The following is a 22,464-nucleotide window of genomic DNA, read 5'->3' on the forward strand; positions in this document are numbered from 1 at the left end:
ACAAAGAGGACCCTTCTCTATTCTACGTATTAAAAGCCTGCAAATATAAATTGACAGGCGTATTCCCAACAACACATTTTTTGGTGAGGCTCGTTTCTGCCAACAGAAAAGCAATCAAGTTAAAAGCCTCAGGAGAGGTTTCCTAAAGGAAATGGCCCCAACCTTCAAGAATTACAGCACCTAATGCATCACTCCGACGGGCCTGTTATATTAATAGCATTTTTAGTAGCAGGATTCTTTCCAGCCGGCCAAGGTAGGGAAGAAGCCATTTTTATCTTCAGAACTAGAATTTAGAGACGAATGCCAAATCTCCTAAATCCTACCAAGAGAAATTCTCACGGGGTGACCTAAACAGAGTCGGCAGGAAGTCTGAAGCAAGTCAAGAAAAATCAGCTGCTGGGGACCTGCTGAAATAGCCTTTAATTTGAAAACTTTTCCTGAAAGGTTGGTGAGAACCACAAGGGCTCATGTGGCGTTGGTGGGGGGACGCAGAAGTTAAGAGAAGCATGAAAAATTAAAATTGCTCATGGATGGGGCACCTGGGTGGCTCAGTGGGTTAAAGCCTCTGCCTTCGGCTCAGGTCATGATCCCAGGGTCCTGAGATCAAGCCCCACATCGGGCTCTCTCCTCAGCAGGGAGCCTGCTTCCTCCTCTCTCTCTGCCTGCCTCTCTGCCTACTTGTGATCTTTGTCTGTCAAATAAATAAATAAAATCTTTAAAAAGTATATAAATAAATAAATAAAATTGCTCGTGGCATTCAACAGACACAATCTCCTCTTTCTGAGACAATCTCTGCCCCATGGGAATGTTGTGCCCCTCCAGAACACGGGCGAACTGGAAGTTCTAATCCTCTGCCTGTACAAAAAGGTAAAATGCCAGCGACTTCCATCATCTGAATACCTCCCTAGTCTCTGTTTAACCCCATCACTGACTTTTATTGCAAACAAAAAACCCAGTTCATAATTTACATCCGCACCCAGTCTGTTCCCGTGAGTCAGGAAGGAACTTCGGGGTAGAAAGCAGCTTTCAGTTCCTCAGTAGCCTCTACGGAGGCTAGAAGTGTTCGACTCCAGACAAGGAGACAGTCAGCGGTCATGCATTTTAGGAACAAAGCAGAAGGTGAGTGATCAGTAGTACCTCACCAACGCGATCATCACACTGTCACGAGGTGAGAAAAACAGAGATCAAGGTCAGACTGAAATGCAAAAACCAGGACAGAAATGAAAAAGAAGAAAAAAAAAAGAAATTACAAAGAAGAGCGTCAGAATAAGAGTACTCAACCTCTAGCCGGAAACTGTCTCCAGTTTTAAACTTATTAAAACTATCACTTCCTTATGTAGCATGATAGTGGTTCCAAATAAATTGCATTTTCAGGGAGCACTTAGCGGGAGGGGGATTAGGTAAGAGGTATTGGGCAAGATTTTATCACAAGAACAACCCTTAGTATTTAGACCTCAAATCTGGCTTCTCATACATTCTTTTCAAAGGTCTAAGTTCTGGCTACCTGAGCCTGCCCCAGGGCCTTTGCCCATGCTCTTCTTTCTGCCTGCAACCGTCCTTCACTACCTCACTCACATTCCAGTTCATTCTGACTTTGACCCAAATACTGTCTTCTCAGGGTGATCTTCCCTGACCTCTATCCAAAATGACAGCCCCCCACCAACAGAGCTCAATCCTTACCCCTCTTCTTTTCTTTTCCTCCTTAGCCTTTACCACAACCGTAAGATACAATATATTTCACTTACTTAACTTTTTTATTCTCTGTCCTTCCCCACCAGAACATAAGCTTCAGGAGGGCTAAAAGTTCTGCTTGTCTTATTTACTGCTATATCCTCAGTGCCTAGAACACCGCCTGAAAGGTAAGTGGTGCTCAGCGGCAAAACACTGAACGAGTGAATGACAAACTAAACTTTAACCTAGAATGCAGAAATTCACACAACCACGATAAGAAGGAGATGAGAATGGGACCACGACACAAATTAGGGAATAATACCACAGTGTGGACTAGAGAAAACCACAACGTCAGACTTAACTATGCTAGCCCCTTCCATCAGATGTCTCGAGGGCACAGTGGTCATCAACATGCCCGTCACTCTGGCTCCCTTCCACCTGAAGGTCCCTCATCCCAGACCACTCGCCCCTGCTCCACTCTGCTCCCCACCCCCAATTACCTGGCCAAAGAATGAAGGCCTTGCTTTCTGCCTCATTTTACTTCTTGCCCTCAATTCTTCCCTACCTCCTCTTTTGAGAGCTGTCCCTACAGAATTCAGAGTTCAGAGGGTACCCCTCCCCATTGTCTAGGTGGACAGTGCAGCCGTACTCGGCCTCAGAGGACCCAGACAAAATGGAGGCAAGGGAGACATGGTGGCATAGTGGCACGCTGGGTAGGGGGTCACTTGACAGTGGTGCGGGGTCAGTTATCGAGATTCTAGACACTAGAGGCAGTGTGGCTTTTTCTACCACCATGATCTTTCTCTTAAAGCAATGAGTTAAACTTTTCAGGTAATCCTAGTACACTCCTTGAAATCCACCAAGTTAAATACACAGTGAGTAAGTGAAAAGGTATCTTAAGGAAATTTATCAGTAAGAACAGCCATTAGGTTGTACATCATCCGTACAATGTCTTGTGAATCTCTAATTATTTCAAAATTTAAAAAGCAAAGCCTTAAATACCCGAAATAGTCTGCTTAAACGGAATTTCTGTTTAAAAGTGAGAATTTTTCAGGGCCACCTGGGTGGCTCAGGCAGTTCAGTGTCCAACTCTTGATTCTGAATCAGGCCGTGATCTCAGGGTGGTGAGACTGAGCCTGCGTTGAGTTCCTTGCTGGGCATGGAGCCTGCTTAAGATTCTCTCTCTCTCTTTCTCCCTCTGTACCCCTCTCCACTCACACACTTGCTCTCTCTTTCAAAAAAAATAAAAGTGAGAGTTCTTCAAAATGAAACATTTTAAAATCTGCTTTTATAGCTGAAACATTCTAATATAGTTTAAAACATCTAAAACATTCTAATATAGTCTCAACAAATCAGGCAATAAAAAATAAGCGTGCTATCAGGGCACCTGGATGGCTCAGTTGGCTAAGCATCCAACTCTTGATTTCAGCTCAGGTCATGATCTCCAGGTCATGGGATCGAGTCCTGCATCAGGCTCTGTGCTGGGTGTGGGAGTCTGTTGGGAGATTCTCTCTCCCCTTCTTCCTCTGCCCCTCCCCCTATTCTCCCTCTAATACATAAATAAATCTTAAAAAAAAAAAATACACATGCATTGAGCATCACCTAGCATCTCTTACCAAGAAACACAAAGTAAGCACAAACCAGTGGTCCAAAGGGAGGTTAAACAGAGAGGTAGAGCTGATTAACTGGGGCAGCGCTTCAGTCTCCATAAAGTAATGAGCGAAACGGAACTCGGCACTAGGACAGACCTTTCTCTAACTGATAAAAGACTGAAGAACTCGGGGGCGAAGAAAATAGCAATTGCCCAAAGATTCCAAAGTGCAAACGCAAGCATGCTGTGTGGGGAAGTCAAAACCAGAAGAAGCTGCTCGTGCAAGAGTGAGTTTCCTGGTTCCTCTCTCCCAGTCTTATGCAGAAGTACACCTCTGACACAGGTGAGCGAAAATTCCCAAGATGTACCCCATTGTTCTGGCCAAAGAACCAAGAAGAGTGGCTCCTGCCAACCAAGGAATGAGGGGGGTCTCCGAGGAAAGAGAGCTGGAGAAGCCAATCCACCAGTGCTGTGTATGAATCCATACAAGTCCCAGGCTCACGCCCCTCAGATGCCCAGCCTCAGACCGACCCAAGCAAGACGGTAAAGGCTTTGGGAACCGAGTCACTACATAAAACCACAGCCCACCTCCCAGACTGCCAAGCAAGTGGCCCATGTGTGGGACAAATCCAAAGACGCCCAGTGAAGACTGAGAGATGGGACGGACAGAACGGATGCTTGAGCCATCACCCACCGAAGGGGAAACCCAACTTGCAATCTGGACCTGGCCGGGTGGACTGCCTGCTAAAACAGCAAAAAAGGAAAACCATCATTTTCCAGATGATTTTAACAGGACCTCAAGTCTCCCAATATGACACTTAAAATGTCCACAATGTGTTCCAAAGAACCCAGAAATTCTAACCAGCTCTCCAGGGAAAAGGCAATCCGTAGACGTCGATCCTAAAGTGACCCAGATGTTGGAATAGCAAAGACTTTTAAAGCAGCTATCACATGATTGAAACTGCAGGCCAATATATTCTGGGACTCACATACTAGGAAATGTACGCAAAGCACACCCAAATTCATCGATGAAGTGGGGAAAAAAATTCTTCAATATTAAAAATTTTTTCTCTGGGTTCCCCAGGTGGCTCAGCTGGTTAAGCATCTGACTCTAGATTTTGGCTCAGGTCATGGTCTCAAGGTCATAAAAAAAAGACCCCGTGTCCAGTTCTGCACTGGGCATGGAGCCTGCTTAAGATTCTCTCTCTCTTCTCTCTCTCTCTACCTCTGCCCCTTTCCTGCCGCACACAAGTGCACTCTCTCTAAAAAAAAAAAATAATAAGTAAAATGTTTTTCTTTAGAAATTTCCTCTCCAAAAAATAAAATAAAATAAAGCCACTACTCTAACTATGCTCCCCGAGTAAAGGTAAGCACTCTTGAAATAAATGAAAAGCTCAACTGCTCACAATGTCTACACAAAATCATTATGAACATCAATGATTATACAGGAGTAGAGAAACAGAACACCAATAAAAAAGAAAGGTAAGACCTGTACGACCCAACACAAATCATGCAAACTGTGTCTCTCATCACACTGTTACGTTTTCTCCGTATTACATGAGAAAACTTTCTAGTTCATAGAAAACCACCCCATGGCCAAGGTCTCTGGGCAGAGAGGAACAAATAAAAATATTCTTGTAACTTCAGACTGTTCAGAGGGAAAACAGCGACAGAAAGAAGAAGATACAAAGGAACTAGAAATAACCTCATCACCTTGAGAACTAAGGGTCAAACATCAGTGGAGCAAAAATCTTCTTACTCTCAGAAGTAAAAACTTCTATTTGAGGGATGGCTGGGTGGCTCAGTGGTTAAGCATCTGCCTTTGGCTATCATGATCTCGGGGTCTTGGGATCAAGTCCCACATCGGGCTCCTTGCTCATCAGGGAGCCTGCCTCTCCCTCTGCCTACTCTGCCTGCCACTCCCCCTGCTTGTGCTATTTCTCTCTCTCTGACAAATAAATAAAATCTCAAAAAAAAAAAAAAAAACTTCTATTTGAGGTGCACAACCTCAACCTTGAGCAGGTTAAAATTTTAAGAATATTAATAATATGTTCACTTTCTCTCTCTCACGCACACACACACACGTGCACACACACGCATGCACACGTGCTAGACCTGTATAATAATTTTAAAAGCAATCATTCTGGATAGAGTGATTGTGGGTAATTTCAATTTTTCAAGACTTATACTTTTTTTGGGGGGGGGGTATTTTCTAAAGTTTCTGCACTGAACCGGTAATTGATTTTAAGGAAAGGCAAATAAATAAAACATGTTAACATGCTTTAAGTCCCCGGGTTTTTTGGATAATTGAAGAGAGTGAGGATGTGGGCACTGTGCTGACAGCTACAACAAACGACACCGAACCCAAACTCGTAACAGATGGCCGGGGAAAATTACCTAAGGTAAGAAAATACTATCTAGCTTGGATTTAATCATGCTTTCTCAACAGCACTTTGCTTGACCTCCTTACATGGCGTCTGCTGCGTGGTTATTTGTACAGTGACATATTTGTCTTGCTTTGTATGGACCTCCTTCCCACCTTAGTATACTGGCAGGGACCCTGCCGCACCCACCCCCGTCTTGGTCACCTAAATACATAGCTCTCCTCAGCAGGAGTGTTCCCCATGCAGAATCCCTTAAAACAAGGGCTCTTCAAGTATATAAAACATCAGAGCTCATTAGTGGGCCCAAAATGACCCAATTCATATCACATTCAAGACAAAAGTGAGCTCCCAAAGCAAGGCTCCTCGGTCATTGGTGAGGACATTGCGAAATCCAAGCATAAGACATTGAATGATGCACAGAAATTGTAATTATTAATAATATGATTTTTCACTCCCCCGAGGTATTTAAAAACTTATTAAAATAAACATAATGATCACCCTTCTATGACTTGAAAACAGACCTCCAAATTTGCAGGAGAAAGGATGAAATGTATTTATTTCAAAGTTAAATTTGAAGCGAAAATCACAAGACAACAGATTGCAAATTTAAAATTAGCTTCTAGTGGGAGGTCTTGGTTTCAAGCCTGTTTTTTCTCTACTGGAGGCTGAGCTTTTAGACAGGGGTGGGGTAGGGGGTGGGGGGGGAGCTAAGATTAAACCGAGACAAAGTTCTGAAAGTTTTTGCTCAATCTTTACAAACCCATGAGAAGTGTTTTGCCAAGTCACACGCAAACACCCCTAACACAAGAGACTAAACAGGAAAGTTTTGCAACAAATAAAAGATGATCTTTGATTTAGAAAGATTATTATTTTGACTGTATTTATTTTGCTTTTTAGAGATCACCCAAACCAGAAACAAAATATATCATTGTTTTGAAGTTCAGATTTGCAGCTAGGTTGGTCTTTTTCAAAATAATCCAATAAAAAGATGGCAAAGCTCAGGGATAAATTTAAAAGACCCTGAGGGCAATTCACAGGGGAGAGAAAAGATCTCATAGGTACAGGCTTCTTCTTTTCGTTTCTTTTTTTTTAAGTTTGAATGCTAATGCTTTTGAATTCTTAGCTGGGTGTAACCCTAATCCAAAGAAGTGGTTCCAAATTCTTTTTCCCACGAGCTACATGCAACCCAGCAATTCCAATTACACTAAAATGTATCAGTCCCACCACTTTGGAAGCGTTTCCATTGATTCATGCGGATGTATATGGGCTCAAAACGACTCATACAAACCTACCTTACAAGGCAACAGTGGTTCCCAGCCCAACTTGCCCCAAGAACACTGTGGCATTTAGATACTGAGATGGGAAATGGCGTCAGGATGAACAGCGGCAGGGACTGGGGAAAGTGTCAGCACCTGCCCCTCGGGGAGGCCATCATCGTCTCCTGTGAGTGTCTGAGGATGTGCCGAAAACCTGCAAAGGACGGAAAAGGGAAAGGAAGTGGTCAGCCAGAACACAGAACACGGGCCTTTTCCAAGGAGCCCATTCTCCTTAATTCTCTGACATCCATTCTGTGTGTGGTACCAAGCCCCAAATCTAACAGCACAATCTTCAGCTACAGGTAGAGAGTGCAGGCATAATCAGATCCCTAAATAAATACAAGCATATCCCTATTTACAGTAAGAACCAGTCCCACAGACCAAATTATCATTTCCCCCTATTTCTATGGAGAAAAGCAGCAGCTAACAGAAACGGGTTACTGTGGAATGATTCCCATGGCTCCTTCTTCATCTTCAAAAGGTCTCAACGAACAGAGATAATCAATAAAAGCAAACAAGGGAGTCTTGGTTATTATCAAAACAGCTACATTGATGACAAAAGTTGAAGAAAACATCACAAGATAGTGAAGCAAAACAAAACCAAAAAACGCAAAACACACAGAGTTCATGGCATACACGTTCTCAGCTGGCCAGACATCAAATTCAGAGGCAAGTCTTGAAGAATATGTACAGAAAAGAACTTAGTGAAATACCTAAACTGCTTTTTAGCACAGAAGATACATGGACAAGGATGGCTCCAGGAACAAGCAGTGTTAAAAAAAAAAAAAAAAATGATTAAAAAAATGATATTAAAAAATGGTATTTTTTTTAAGGGGGAAAAAAAAAGCCTGCCTTCTGAGATGAAACTGCAAATACAAAGGAAGAAAGACAGTCTGGGGGTCCCGTAGGGAGGGGGTACTGCACCTTATTGCCCTCCTCCCGGACATCCCTCTGTGGGGCTGCCCACTGCCGCCACCCACGCTGGTTCCAGCAAGGTGTGAGCCTGGGGTGCCCAACGCTTTGAACAGGAACCCAGAGAAAACTGCCTACTTTGTGGAAGGCAGCCCCACAGAAGCAGTTAATAAATAAATGCACACACCCACAGAGAACAGAACAATCAGAGAAGTTGCGATTCTTCCTTATCTCAGAAAACGTACTATTTAACCTGAAGTGGGTGACTCACGCTTTGCAAGGAAGGGAGCCCGTGTCCTCAGCCATACCCCATTATTACCCTACAATACGTGCCCTTTCCATAATTCCCCCATTGCTAGCTTGTTCTCTCTCTTTTCCCAGGCATCCTCCTGAAGCTGTTCTCTGCGAATTTTCAAATTTTCAAAGCAGTTCCTGAATTGCCTAGGAACTGGCAGAAATTAATAAGCAACAGCCCATTTATATTGAAATGGACTCATTACGGTGCCAGCTGCCAATAATTTGCAAGGCTGGATTCTTGCTGGCAAATGGGGGCCCGCGGGCAGCTGCCCTTCCACCTGCTCCCCAGAAGCTGATAATGCATTTTCTTATACTTTAAAAGAAGGATGTGTTCTACCTTCCAGAACTATAATTTTTCTCCATCTACAGCCTTCTAATTCCTGAGCAGAAGAACGATATGGGGAAGAAGATGAGAGTTACAAGGCATTTCTTTTTTATTTTTATAAAACACTGCAGGAAAACAAAATTGAGTTGGTAGAATTTTTGTCTGATATAGGTGGGGGGAAAAAAATGTTCCCTGTGACCCCAGCAGTGGAATTGACCTGTGACGTGGATGAATGAAGAGCCTCATGGATTTTTTGCAATCTGCCCAAAGGCTGTGGTTGCAACGTGCCAAGCAGTACTCGTTTTGCCCGGAGTGGTTGACTCCACCATGGCCCCTGAGAACGATTAGCAGACTCTGAGTTTTCTTCAAGAACTGCAAAGAATTCAGGTTCAGTGGAAGGCAGCTATGCACCAAGTTCATGGCTGGGGGTTTGAGCCTCAGTCTTAATACTTGCATGAGGTCAAATCTTGGCCTCACCACTCACTTTGGTGATCTGGGGGCAAACTCTCCCTATCACCCCTCTGCAACAGAATAGCTCGTAAACCACTGGGGTATCAAGAGCACTGAAGATCATCCGTGTCCCTTGACTAGCTTCGCGCCTACCATGCCGTCAGTTTGCAATAAACGTTAGCTACGATTCCACCATCACTTGGCATTTGTAAACTGTAAGACGTACACCGTAAGAGTCCACTGTTACTGGGACTTCCTGCAAAGAGGGTGCCTAACTCAATGAAAGTGGGTCCGTGTTATAAGTGGGATGACACAAGTCACCTTAAATGTGTTGCGGGGCAACAAGGGAGTTGACTGACACAGCTGGAAGATGGATCAACCCAACTCGTCACGGCGCGCACACACCACTGTGATGCAATCCAGCAACACCAGCGGCCTGCTTTTGTTACACTCATGGGGCATGAACGCTGACTGTACCGCGTTTTCCAGTCTCACTCTGATTCACCGTCAACTCCTACAGTCCATCGCTGTGTCAGGTGTCAAGCCGTTTTCACAGGGAAAGTGTGAGCGCTGGACGTGGGAGAAGGAATTACCAAAACTCATCTCTGGCTCCATATACTTGCAAAAATGGACAAGGCGGAGGGGTTCCACGGCCCCAACCTTCCAGTCTGAGGTGAGCTGACAATATGACAGATGTCAGAAATATTGTGTCCACGACAGTGGACCCATAGTTTTTCCTAAAAAGTCTCCCAGACCAGAACTTCCTTTTTCACCTTCAAAAAACACTCCTAAGGAACAGCCTGTCATTTTTAAGTCCTAGCAAGTTCCAGAGACCAAAGTATATAGAAAAAGGGACACTGTACATGCCCTTAAAATACCCAGGCTCGTGCACCAAGCTCTCGTACTTATGTGACCCTGGGCAAGTATAATCAATAGGAAAAATGAGGATGTAAGATTATCAACCTTACTTACCTACCTAAAAAGATTGTTAAAAGACAGAATCAACACGAACCATTACACAAACTATAAAATGCTACCTAAGTATGTTAACTCTTAACTCTGTTCATTATGACTTCACTGCCCAAAACTGTTCCACAGTTAGTGAAATAATGAGAATCAGGAAGTTTCCCCTTACCATGAACCTTAAAAATGAGTAGCAGAGGGAAGCGGGCTGTAGAGGTCTTGGACCAAAATCCTGAACAAGTCAGAATCCTGAATGTTTATTTTAAAAGTAATTAGCACCAAAAAAATTTAGTTTTCACTATTCATACTTAAGTCTAAAAATCTGTAGATGGATGGATGGATGGATGGATGGATGGATAGGTCTAGGGCACTGAAAAATTTTACATGATTCGAAAATTAAAATTCACTGGTCATCTTTTTTACATATTTTTTTAACTATTTATTCAACAAAGGACTCAGTAGTGAGGGACTTTCAAATATATACAATCTAGGGACGCCTGGGTAGCTCAGCCACTTGAGTGTCCGACTCTTGGTTTTGGCTCAGGTCATAATCTCAGGGTCATGAGATTAAGCCCCACATCAGGTTCCATACTCCCTCCCTCTCCCTCTGCCCCTCCCCCTGCTCATGCGTGCACACTCTTTCACTCTAAAATAAATAAAATCTTTAAAAAAAAAGATACATAATCTAAAATAGAAGAAATTACTAACCCCCAAAAACCCAAAAGAAACCCAAAGGATAGAGGGAATAAGGGTAACCATCATACCCTATCAAGCTACCCAGCCAGTTCTATTTATAGTAAGCTTTATAACAGCCAACTCAAACTGAGAAAACATGGCAGTTGTAAAATTCACAATTCCTAATCAAATGGTCAGAAGAAGGATGAATGTTCTTAGTACCAAGACCAGACAGAAATTTCCACAGTGGTTCTCCAAGGTCACTGTGATGATAAGCACTGCTCTGGGCCATGTCCTTCCACATGGGCTCAGTGACACACTTCACAGTGATGTGTCTTCTTGAGAAATGATTAAAAAAGAAAACCACAACTCAGTAACAGAAGTTCTGAAGAAGTAGAAAACTGCTTAAGAGTAAAGAGGCTACATAACCCTCCAGGAAATTGTCCTTAATCCCTGTTTGCTGTCCAGAGTCCTGAGGGGTTGGAAACTTAAGGTAGGGCTCTCTGGCTCATGCCCAAGTAGGGCTGGGTCATGCTACAGAATGGCCACCCTCATTTGGCATGAGGTGAGGGATCCACCAGGAGAGAGCTTGTCCACTCTGTGTGAAAACTGAGACTCTACCCCAGAGAAGATGTGCCACACCTTCCCTCCCAGGAGAACCATGTGAGGACTCAAGACAGGAGCAGGATGTTTAGCACAGATGGACGGGTGATGACGGGGGCTCCAAATTCCTACTCCCTAGAGCATGGATGACATGGCTTTGGCCCAACAGTGTTTTTGCGACAGGTAAAAACAGACACCCTTATCAGTTGAACAAAATCCCTGAAAGTTCCCATATCCCAACACCACACTAGTTTTGAGCAATGCTGTTTCCTAGTACATCCAAGTGTATCCCAAGGTAACTGAGGAAACATGTTCATAGAACCAGTATTTTCAAGCCAGCTATAAGTCAAGAAAGCGCTACTAAAATAATAACTTTAATTTTAGAACAGTGAATCTTTGGCAATACTTAACCAACAGGTTCAGCAGGGACAGACATTACCATATTTCATAGGAGTAAAGTCAGTGTGTTTCAAAGTGAAGTAACACGTTCTACCCCAACTCAGCGCGATCTACCATTTATGGAATGCTTACTATCTGTCTGGCAGGGTGTCAGAGGCTTGAGGCCAAAACACTCTTCTAAGTTTCCCTCGGTTCTTGGTGTTTATTGTCTTGCAGCTACGTTTGGACACTGGCAACGGCCAATGCATCCAACTCCAACATTGCATCACTCGCTACGGAGCTCCCTCCCAGCTTCGTCCAAGAAAGTCTGGAGACTGCCAGTCCCAGAGGGCTGTGTTCCACAGCTGGCCATCCAATCTCCCAAACGCCCCCACGGCCTGGCCCAACAAGGGCCCAAACAAGGCCCAACTGACCAAAGTGGATTTAACAGCTTCTCCAGGACTGACCATGAGAGCCATGTAATTTCTCAAAAATCTAAGTAGTATCATTCCCACTAAGAAATGGCAAAGCTACCAAACACTTGAGAATTCCACCCAACATTCCAAGAGGAGTGACCATGTGCTGTGAGAGCCCACTCAGCTCCAGGCTCCCAGATCCCAAATTCTCAACTTCAAGTTTGAGTCATGTCAAAAAGCACACCCATGTCACTACAAGGGAGAATGAAACATCTGATCCCCAAGGATCATGGAAGAGGAGCAGACCACAGTTAACGGCTAATGCTGAAATCTGTCCTTCAGCATTCCGCCATGCTGGGCCTTAACTTACCAGGGTGTTCCAGTGAGGGAACTAGTTGCCCATAAGAGGACAGTGGGAGAGGACAGTACTCCGTTGAAAGTGCTTCCACACCCCCTGTGAGACCCACCAGAGTGTACAATCCTTAAACTGCACACCAGAATTATCTTCTCCAAAACACATCAATCGCCTTAGTTAGATTTCCAACAACGTCTTTTCCAAAGTCCTGCCACCCAGGTCCCTCTCCCTGGGCAGACCTGCCTCCTGCTCCCACACCAGTTGTATAGAAGCCTCCCTAGGGACTGAAAGAAGCCCCAGATCCCAAAACACTGGGATAATGGGTGTGGGTTAGGGCAGCTCCTCTTTCACTGTCAAAGACTACAGCTCCAGAGGAGGACTTTGGTTCTAGTTCTTTCTGGCTTTCCACGCCTGCTGTTTATAACCAGGAGACTGACTGGAGAGCGGTCCTCCACTCTGAAGGACAGAGTTGACAAGAAGGGCATTCCAAGAGTAGGGACTTTTCAGACTCAACCGCTGCTGGCTGACTCTACCACCTTCTCCAGGCCCTCCCAAGTGACCCAGCATTGTGAAAGGGCAACCTGCCATTCCCCTGCTGATCTCCAACCCCTAAAACCTGGCCTCTCCCTTCACCTGTTCTCTCACTGAGCAGCCTGGAGGGAAGTCTTTCGGCCCGAAATGTAATCGAGCTGTCAAGGGGTCCTCCTTCTTCATCAGGAAGCAGAGCAAGATGTGGTCACCCTGGTGATTTGGTCCCATTTGCTACCATAGAGGCACAGCAGTTCTGTGACCTGAGCCGCCTCCCCCACACTGCATGGGAGGGCCACTCTGTGAGTCAGGGAAGAGCTCCCTGGGGTGAGGCCACGCACCCCAGCAGTCGTGTGGCAACTACACCTGCCAGCAACACGTCCTGGGACTGCCTTTGACATAGAGGGGAGAGAAAATACCACAGAAGCCCCTGTGGAGACGTTACCAGGCCGGGAAACCCCAAATCTGCACTGTTGGTCCCTCACGCTCGAGGCTAAAGGGACCATCAGAAAGAATCATGCCCCCAGCTGGTAGCCATTCCTGCTGCTGGTTGCATCTGTGTCGGCAGAAGGCATGCCTGAGATGGCAAAATCCTCCCAGAGGAAATGGCTAAAGACGTTTCGGTAAACTGGATACTAAAGACGGAGAGGAAGGAAGAGAAACTAAAAATATTAAGAATGTATATGTGTACGTATTAGATTAACAATGTAATTTAGTGACCAGTAATTTAGTGACCAAAACTCAATTAGCGAGTATGACGGCAGGAAACACAGCTGCCTTACAGAAAAAGGGACACTGAACGGGTCCTGTGCAATGCCGCTGGGAAGGGGATATCAGGAATACTGATCCTGATACGTGTTTAGGTGGTAACAGAGAATTTTAACCGAAGGCTAAGGAATACATTTCAGCGCAGCGAAGAATCTTCCACTTCAATGTCAAAGAAGATGATTTGTGACAAATTTTTAAAGGCATTCCTCCTAAGGATTTTCAAAATGGGGTTGATTCTTTACCTGTAAGTCCCCATCTTCTAAAAAGGAAGAAACCAGGGGCCTCTAGCCACCCCTAGGTGGCTCAGTCGGTTGAGTGTCTGACTCTTGGTTTCAGCTCAGGTCATGATCTCAGGGTCCAGGGATCGAGCCCCACGAAGGGCTCCACATTCAGCGGGAGCCTGCTTCTTTCCCTCCTTCCCTCTCCCCTACCCCTCCCTATTTGATCTTGCAACTGAATAGATAAATAAAATCTTTTTTAAAAAATAAGTAAATAAAAATAAAAAGGAAGAAACAAGGGCTCATTCATGAGACAAGACTGACAGGACATCTCAAGGTAGTCCCAGGCTACTCAGCGCGAAATGCTCTTCTACTCTCTCGTTTTAAAGTAAAAAAAAAAAAAAAAAAAAAAAAAAAACCCACATTTAAAATGACCTCAATTTTTTATCTGCACATCACCTCCAACTCTTTGGCAGTTATAAAACTAAGACTACACAAGCTCCGGCAGATAAAACAAGTTCCTTATTTCACTGATTCTAAGAAATTCTAAAATTCTAAGAAAAACACATTTGTCACTTTGAATATCTCTGAAATTCAATGTGCCTTACGGTCGCTATGGTGCGGTGTGGTTTCACAGGCGCCATTTTCTTTCTTAGAGGTACACAAAACAGTGGTGTGCCTCAAAACAGACAGCATCTTATGAAATAGAACATATAAAAGTAGATCTTAAATAGTTACGCTTACGGCTACCTAAAAACTCCTTGTGAACGGTCTATAGAAGAGCCTACACAATTTTCTAACTCAACCAACATTTATTGAGCACCTACCATATGCCCAGGATATGGAAAGAGACCATTTTCCTTATGATGCCCCAAATCTGAGTAAACAATGGTCACCTCTCCACTCAAACATGGAGCTGTCAAGGTTCACCTGGCCTTGTTAATAGTGAATGGTGAGAAGAAAAAACAGGCTAATTTGGCCAGAAGAAGCTGTCATTTGAGCCTGGTCCTGATGAACTAATAGGATTTGGCTTAGCTTGTGAGGATGGGAGGAAATAAACAGGGACAGAAGGAAGTGTGAAAAAAAAAAGGGTGGGGTGGGGTGGGGGGCAGAACTTTCCAGGAAAAGAGCAAAGGGCTATTCGCTAAAAGCATCAGTCCAGTGTTGCACAGAGGCAGATGCACTGAAGGGAGCTGGAGGTGATAAGGCTTAACAGATGGGCTTTGGCGAGGGACACTGCACGAAGGAATCAGACCTTCTGTGTCCTGGAGTCTGTGATGGGATCTTATCAGCAGAGGTAAGCAATCCAATACTTGTCCCCGGCCCACGCTGGCTAGCACGGAAGAGAAGGCGGAGGCTTGCTGCAAAGGGTCAATCAGCCAGTGGCTGGCTGGAGATAAGGTGGCTTAAACTGGGACAGCGAGAGCCTCAAGGTGAGGAGGACGGCAGGCTGAAGTCACCGGGACACACTTATCCATCAAAAATGGGGAGGGCAGGAAAAAAAGAAGGGAGAGATGCTTCTGAAGTTTCTAGTTTGGTAACTGACAAAGAAGGTTGACAGTAACACCTTCCACCATGAGGTCAAACAGAGCACCCGATTCCGAAGTTTTGCCCTTGAGAGGTGGGAATGCACAGTGATCATACTAGAAATATGGCGTCCCTTCCATGCAGACACAGAGCAACAGGGCTGGAACACATGAGCACGGCTCCGGAAGGAAGGAAGGAAGGAAGGGGGAAGGCGGAAGGAAGTAGGTGGGAAGGAGGGAAAGAGAAGGTAGAGACCCTGCCAAAAAGCCTAGATCAGGAAGGATTTATGGAGACACAAATATTGGCCAATTCCACTGTATAATCGAAGAACTTTAAACATACCACACACACACACACACACACACACACACACACACACACACAACCTCTGATGACCCGTGAGAGGCCAAAAGTTTAAACCATTATCTCAAGTATGCCTTCTATTGACTCAGCCAATGGCTATAATAATAAATGGATGAAACAGCATCAGTAACACAAAAATAAAATGTTGCCTCGGGCTCTGTGCCATGAAGTTAAAATGTAAATCAGATTGGAGTTCAGCCCCCAGAACTCTCCAGGTCCCCAGGACACCCACCACGCTCCTGACTCGCCCTGAGATTGGGTTTACCACTTAAATAAGATTGCCGACTGCAAGGCTGAGGCCCCCAAGCCGCACAGATCACAGTGAGATGAGTATGGAACGCACACAGCCATGTATCAGACACTAGCGCAAATGGAACATTTGAGCACAACTGCCACCCCTTCCACATGAGAGTGAGATGGCAAGCGGACTGCAGGCCTCCGGCTACCGTCTGGTTACACTGGAGAACCCTGGGGTCTGACGTGTGACAATGGGCTCAGAGCCATGGCAGAAAAGACATGCACTCACTTTAGGGCCACAAGCAACTCGAGTCAATCCAACCTTCCTGACCATCCATTTCTTTAAATGAAGAGGATGGTTCTAGAAGTTTCTGCCCACCTTACACTTGAAAGGAACTCCATGCTAACCTGCTTAAGTTAAAACCTGCATCATCATTGGAACCGTCATGAGAGTCTCTTTCCAGTAAACACATGATGCAATGAAGGCAAAAAGTGCCAGTGAGCTTGGCCCCAGAAATGCAAGATGGGGGGCGCCTGGGTGGCTCAGTGGGTTAAGCGGCTGCCTTCAGCTCAGGTCATGATCCCAGGGTCCAGGGATTGAGCCCCATGTCATGCTCCCTGCTCAGTGGGTAGCCTGCTTCTCCTTCTCCCTCTGCCTGCCGCTCTGCCTACTTGTGCTCGCTCTCTCTCTCTCTCTCTCTCTCTGTCAAATAAATAAGAAAAATCTTGAAAGAAAGAAAGAAAGAAAGAAAGAAAGAAAGAAAGAAAGAAAGAGAAAGAAAGGCAAGATGGAACAACCAATTCTTACTTCAAACACTGGTGTAAGATCTTTTCGGCTGAATAACGACCAACATTCATCCTAACTGAATTAAAAATTGGGAGGGAAATGAAAAGCACATGAAATAGTTGCAATCTTGATTTTTTTTTTTTTAAGTAGAAGGGGAAAAAAAAAAAATCAAATGACTTTTTTATGACTATTCCCTGTAGTCAAAAGAGAATAATCAGCCCCTTTCACATAAAGACGGTTCCTGGGAAACCATGGGAACAGCCCTGAAACAGCGATACATCAAAGTCCCCGTGCAGAAAAACCGATACATAAAATCGCAAAGCAAATCTGTTTCTCGTATGACAGCAACTAGCTTAAAAAGCTTGACATTCATTGCCAAGTCGTATCTATGAGACCACACACAAAGCAAGCAGAACAGACACCGGCCTGCCTTCTAAGGACTAGCGAGCGCACTCCTGTCCGGGGTACTAGGGTGCCAATGGTTTTATGGGCAACCTCATTCAGCAAAATAGTTCTGAGCATGCCTACCTCAAACAGCATGGGCGCGTGTCCTCGCTCGTTTAACTAATGCGTCGGCCACAGGCATGAGCTACTGTTCAAACAAACGATGCACATTTTACCTTTGTGTGTGTGTGAATAATGTGCATCCTTCATGTGAACCCAACAGAAACACGCAAAAATTTAAATGCCCAAGACAGAGAGAAAGACAGATTCTGAAGTTTCCTTCTCACGCCCCAAGGAAAGCATCTTGTGCATCCACACGACATTGGAGACTACTGCTCTAACCCAGAGAACACTGACCTGGAAACTGAGAAAAGACGGCATGTGGGAAGCTCACAGGAATGCCTCCTGGCCAGGCCACCTCATCCTGGCTTGAACAAAACCACCTGGGGGACCTATTCCTTTCCCCGCCCCCTCCCGTCGTGTTCCAACTTGGTCCAAGCTTACGGTTTCCTCCAGGGGCATGGTGGACAGGTGGGGTCTGCAAGCTGCGACGGAACTCTCCAGAAGCAGAAGAAACGTCATTATGATAAAAAATAATAATGATGATGAAAAAAAAATTTTTTTTAAATTAGCAACAAAAACTAACCCCAAATCTGTTGGTAAGGTTTGTTTTATAAGCCTAGTTGACAAATGCCTAAGTTTCCCCAACTGTACAATCTAAATTTCCCCCCACAGCTTCGCCTTCTTGTGGAGCAACAACACAGTAGTGTCAAAATCTCCCAGAATCTTCTGGAAGAACTTCAGGTGAGAACTTGAGGCTGCTCTGAAGTTATGGGCTGACAGGACCAGCTGTCCCTGGGGGGCATTACATGGTGTTCCCTTCAATGAAGATGTTAGGTAATATCCCTTCAGCAGTGCTTGGTAAAACGATGCCATGTGTAGGAAAAGGAAAATGATACAGGAAGGAGGGACTCCTTTTTGCAACCTGCTGATCTCCACCCCCAACAAGACAACACAATGACTGACCAAGAGGCAATAAGCAAAAACAGGTTCCCAAGCATGGCTGCATTTTTTGGTGTGGGGGATCTCAGAGCCAGGATACGGAGGATAAGGAGGATAAGTAGCCAATAAGTATCAGTTACATAGTCTAGAAGGGGGGCGGGGAAGGCCAGCAACAACAACACACAAAGCGAAAACTCATTTTTGAAATAGTTTTGAATGAAACTTCGGTCTTCCTAGGTGGGAAGAAAAGGTTTCATCTTCTGGAAGAAATCCTCATTCTGTCTGGCCAGCTTCCCATCCAGAAAACCACTTGTAACTAAAGGAGCTCCCACTTATGAGTTCAAATGGCCTTGTCCTCCCATCAGCATCCACGCCCCACCACCCCCAACCCCAGCCGCCTGCCATCAAAACACGATTCCTTCCCTTGGATTCCGGACACATTACAGATATGCCCCTGACCCCAATCATAGGTCCTGCCAGTGGCCTTCTACCAAATTCTCCATATGGAGAACTTTTCTCTTTTCTCTCTTTAATAAACTCACTTCCTTCCACCCTCCTCGCTACCTAAATCCCGGTCTTCAGCACACATCCCTCTTTGTAACCCCCTTCTGGACCCCTCCATGGGACTAACCAGTGACAGTTCAAACCTGACACACTATTTAGGGTCAAAACCTTCCACACTTAGGATTCCTCCCAGAAGGTAGTGTGATTTATCAATGTAACACAGACTTTGGGTTCAGTCAGCTCTAGCCCTCAGCTGCCATCTAATGTCCTTGTGACCTTGAACCGGTCACCTATCATCCCTGTATACCACTTTCTCCATCCGCAAGATGGGAAATTTGCCTTGAGAGTTTGTACTGAGGAGTGAGGGAATGTATCTGGAAACACTCTTCCTTGGTATTTCTTTGGGACTTCACAAACATTCATTTCTTTCTTTTTTTTCAAGATTTTATTTGTCAGAGAGAGAGCACGTGCACACACGTGCACACAAGTCAGGGGGAGGGGCAGAGGGAGAAGCAGGCTCCCCGCTAAGCAAGGAGCCCAATGTGGGACTTGAACCCAGGACCATGAGATCATGACCTGAGCCAAAGGTAGACACTTAACCAAGTAAGCCACCCAGGAGTCCCCATTTCTTTCTTTCCATCTTTTCCTTCTTCCCCCTCTTCCTCCAAAGTACCTGAAGTATTCTCTATATCCTGCTCCTTTGTTTTCTATCCTTCACACTAGGTCTCTCTGCCTTTAATCCCCATCACTAATATCCCTCTCTGCTGCCCACCTAGTGCACTCATCACTGCAAACCCAAACTAACACACATTCAAGAGGCACGTAGTGTCCTTCCAGAATCCAGTCCCTTGCATCCCTGCTCTGCTACCCGACATACCAACACCCCCGGCACAGCCAGCAGGGAGACTATCCATCGGGATAAAGGGGAGTCTTTCTAAAGAGTCACATGACTCACAGATTTACTCACGAGGTTAGTGAGGGCAGAGGAGCTGGGGCAGGTTGATAATGGAATAAAATTTTCAATATCTATGATTTTGTAAGGTGAAGATACCCATCTTTTCCCCAAAATAAAATGGCTCATAGAGTGGTTGGAAGTCAATTCTCTTTTTATGTTGGAGTGTTTTACTAGAAAACTGTGCAAAGCTCTGGTCTTCCAAGATTTGTTTCACCACTTTTCTCTGAATCCCCAGTTATCAGTTACTGGAACACTTGTCTTAATCTGTCTCTTCTAGGAGGATCACCAGTTCCTTGAGGAAGGGATTACAGTTTATCACTTTCTGACATGATGTTCCATGGCACACGTGTCCTATGTTAGGGTTCTCTAGAGAAAGGGAACCAACCAGTAGGATGCAAATGGATGGATGAATGATGGAGGGATGGATGGAGGGAGGGAGGAAGGGAGGGATGGATGGATGGATGGATGGATGGATGGATGGATCAATGGATGGAGAGACAGGTATTTTAAGGAATTGGCTATGCAACTGAAGCTGTTGGCCAGCTCACAATCTGTGAGCCAGACTGGCAAGGTGGAGACCCAGGGGAGAGATGCTGCTGTTGTCTTGACTCCAAAGGCATCTGGAGACAGAATTCCTTCCATCCAGAAGACCTCAGCCTTTACTGTTACAGGGCCTTCAAGTGATTGGATGAAGCCCATCTACATTATGGAGGAAAATCACTTTACTCAATCCCTACTGATCTAAATGCTAATCATAACTAAAATTTACCTCACAGTAACATCTACACTGGTGCTTAACCGAACAACTGGGCACCACAGCCTAGCCAAGTGAACATATAATATTAACTATCATGTGTCCGACAGACTTTTTCTCCAATACCTAGTAATGGCATCAATATCAACCAAAGGAACAGAAAGAATTCAAATTATTCTGCCAAGAATGTTTACAACAGCCTTTCCAGTAGTTGTTCTTGACCGACCCACCAGATTTGAGCTCTAAAAGAAGATCTACTTGACAGTGTTCCTGGTAGCCCCAAGCTCCAAGGCATGAGGGGGGTCACTGAGGACAGTGGCCTCATTTTCTTGATGTCATCTTTGCCACATATTTCTAAGAACATTTTTTGAATATTTTGTTCTAGTAATCTCTATACCCAACGTGGGATTTGAAGACTCCTCAGATCAAGAGTCACATGCTCTAACAACTCCGCCAGCCAGGGGCCCCTGTCACAGATTTCTAGGTAACTGCGTCCCTCTGAGCTTATGTCTGCTGGTAGCCAACATCATCAAGAATTATGGCTCTCTTTTCCTTTTTTCTTCAATATGGAAAATAGTATCAAAATATTATTTACAAACTGGAAAACACAAATACACCGGCCCCCACACTTCTAATCCTCTCCTACCCCCCACCCCACTGCATAATACATAAATTATGGAGGTCCTGGGTACATAAGCTTCCCCATGGTGACATTTCTGCTCTAGCCCTGGATCTGAAATCACCACCCTCTCCCACCCCTGAGCCAAGACTTCAAGCACACAGCAGGGTGGGGGTGGGGGGGTGTCCCCAGCATGTCCTCAATTCTAATGCAGCTGGGCTTGAAGTTGAGCTTGAAAACCCAGTGATGGGGAGGAGGGTCGGAATGATTGTTCAACACCCTCCTACGCCCTGCTCATGACTAATGCATCACGCTGGGAAAGCAAGTCCTCCGAGCTAGCTAGAACTGACAGGGCCACATTTAAACCAAACCAACCCTCGGAAGGCTCAGGCATCACTACAGCCCTCCCAAGCCCTAAGCATGCCCCCTTCTGAAAATATTCACCTTGAGAGAAAACAAGCTGAGAGTTGGTTTGGGAGTCCTAATTCTGCTTTTCCATAGGGTAGGAAGCTGGACTTTTTTTCAAGGACCAAACCAAAGAGCACTCATAGTAGGTAGGTAACGGACAGTCCTCTGTGAGCACCAGGGTAACTTGACAACTTGGGACAAATCAGTTAGTTTCTCTATGGCTTCTTATTCCTCCTCAGTAAAATTCGGCACCTTGGGCAGGTGCCTGGCGGGCTCAGCAGGAGGAACATGGGGCTCTTGATCTCAGGGTTATAAGTCTGAAGCCCCATGGTGGGCGTGAAGATGACGTAAATAAATAAAACTTAAAAAAGAAAATTCAGCACCTAATAAGCACTTCCAAAACGCAGAAGAGGAACCTCTTGGGGGTGGGGAGGATATAACGGAGCGGGGGGAAGGTCTTGTGTCCATCATCGATGTAGGGATTTGCTTTTCCAGTAGTGATTTTCCATTCAAAATAGCATCCCTGAGAAGGAAGAGGGGATTTATCAAGTGTATTCATTAAATAGAGCTCGATGACCAAAATAACATCAGCCTTCTGGTTCCACCAATGTCTCACTTGAACAAACTCAGGAAGCGGGGACTGTGTGTGGCCTGAACTAATGTTGGCACCAGGGGGGCCAGAGCCAGAGCCACCTGCTTTGTTCTGTTTCTCTCACTCCGTCCCCACACCCACAGGAACAGACTGCCATCTGTGCTGTACCCGCTTGGCTCAGTTTTCCAGAAAGGTAAATAAGATCATGACGTCTCTCATCTAAAATAAAAAATCCCTCCGATTATTGCTCTCAGAGATGGATCTCAATTTTTTGTAGCTTTTAGGACTACAGATCAGTGTGTGCTCAGCACCCTCCCTCGCTGGTTCAAGATCTCACGGGGATGCGAAGATGGGGAAGGCTTCAGGCTCCGGAAACAGCCCTAAAGATCCTTTTGCGGGGGGGGGGGGGGGGGGGGGGGGGG

The 22,464-nt window shown here is 45.2% G+C and overlaps 1 protein-coding gene across 2 annotated transcripts in view; it reads right to left on the reverse strand.

Moving 5' to 3' along the window:
- The window catches only part of LOC111155650 (T-cell lymphoma invasion and metastasis 1), a 200,621-nt gene that overhangs the window by 135,792 nt on the left and 42,365 nt on the right, over window positions 1–22,464 (reverse strand). For both annotated transcript variants that reach the window (XM_022515945.1, XM_022515944.1), the window contains exon 2: window positions 6,939–7,116. The gene's annotated coding sequence lies outside the window, so the exon portion shown is untranslated. The remainder of the gene's footprint in view (window positions 1–6,938; window positions 7,117–22,464) is intronic.

The sequence above is a fragment of the Enhydra lutris genome, unplaced genomic scaffold (assembly GCF_002288905.1).
Source record: "Enhydra lutris kenyoni isolate GAN:26980312 unplaced genomic scaffold, ASM228890v2 scaffoldscaffold43, whole genome shotgun sequence".
NCBI lineage: Eukaryota > Metazoa > Chordata > Mammalia > Carnivora > Mustelidae > Enhydra > Enhydra lutris.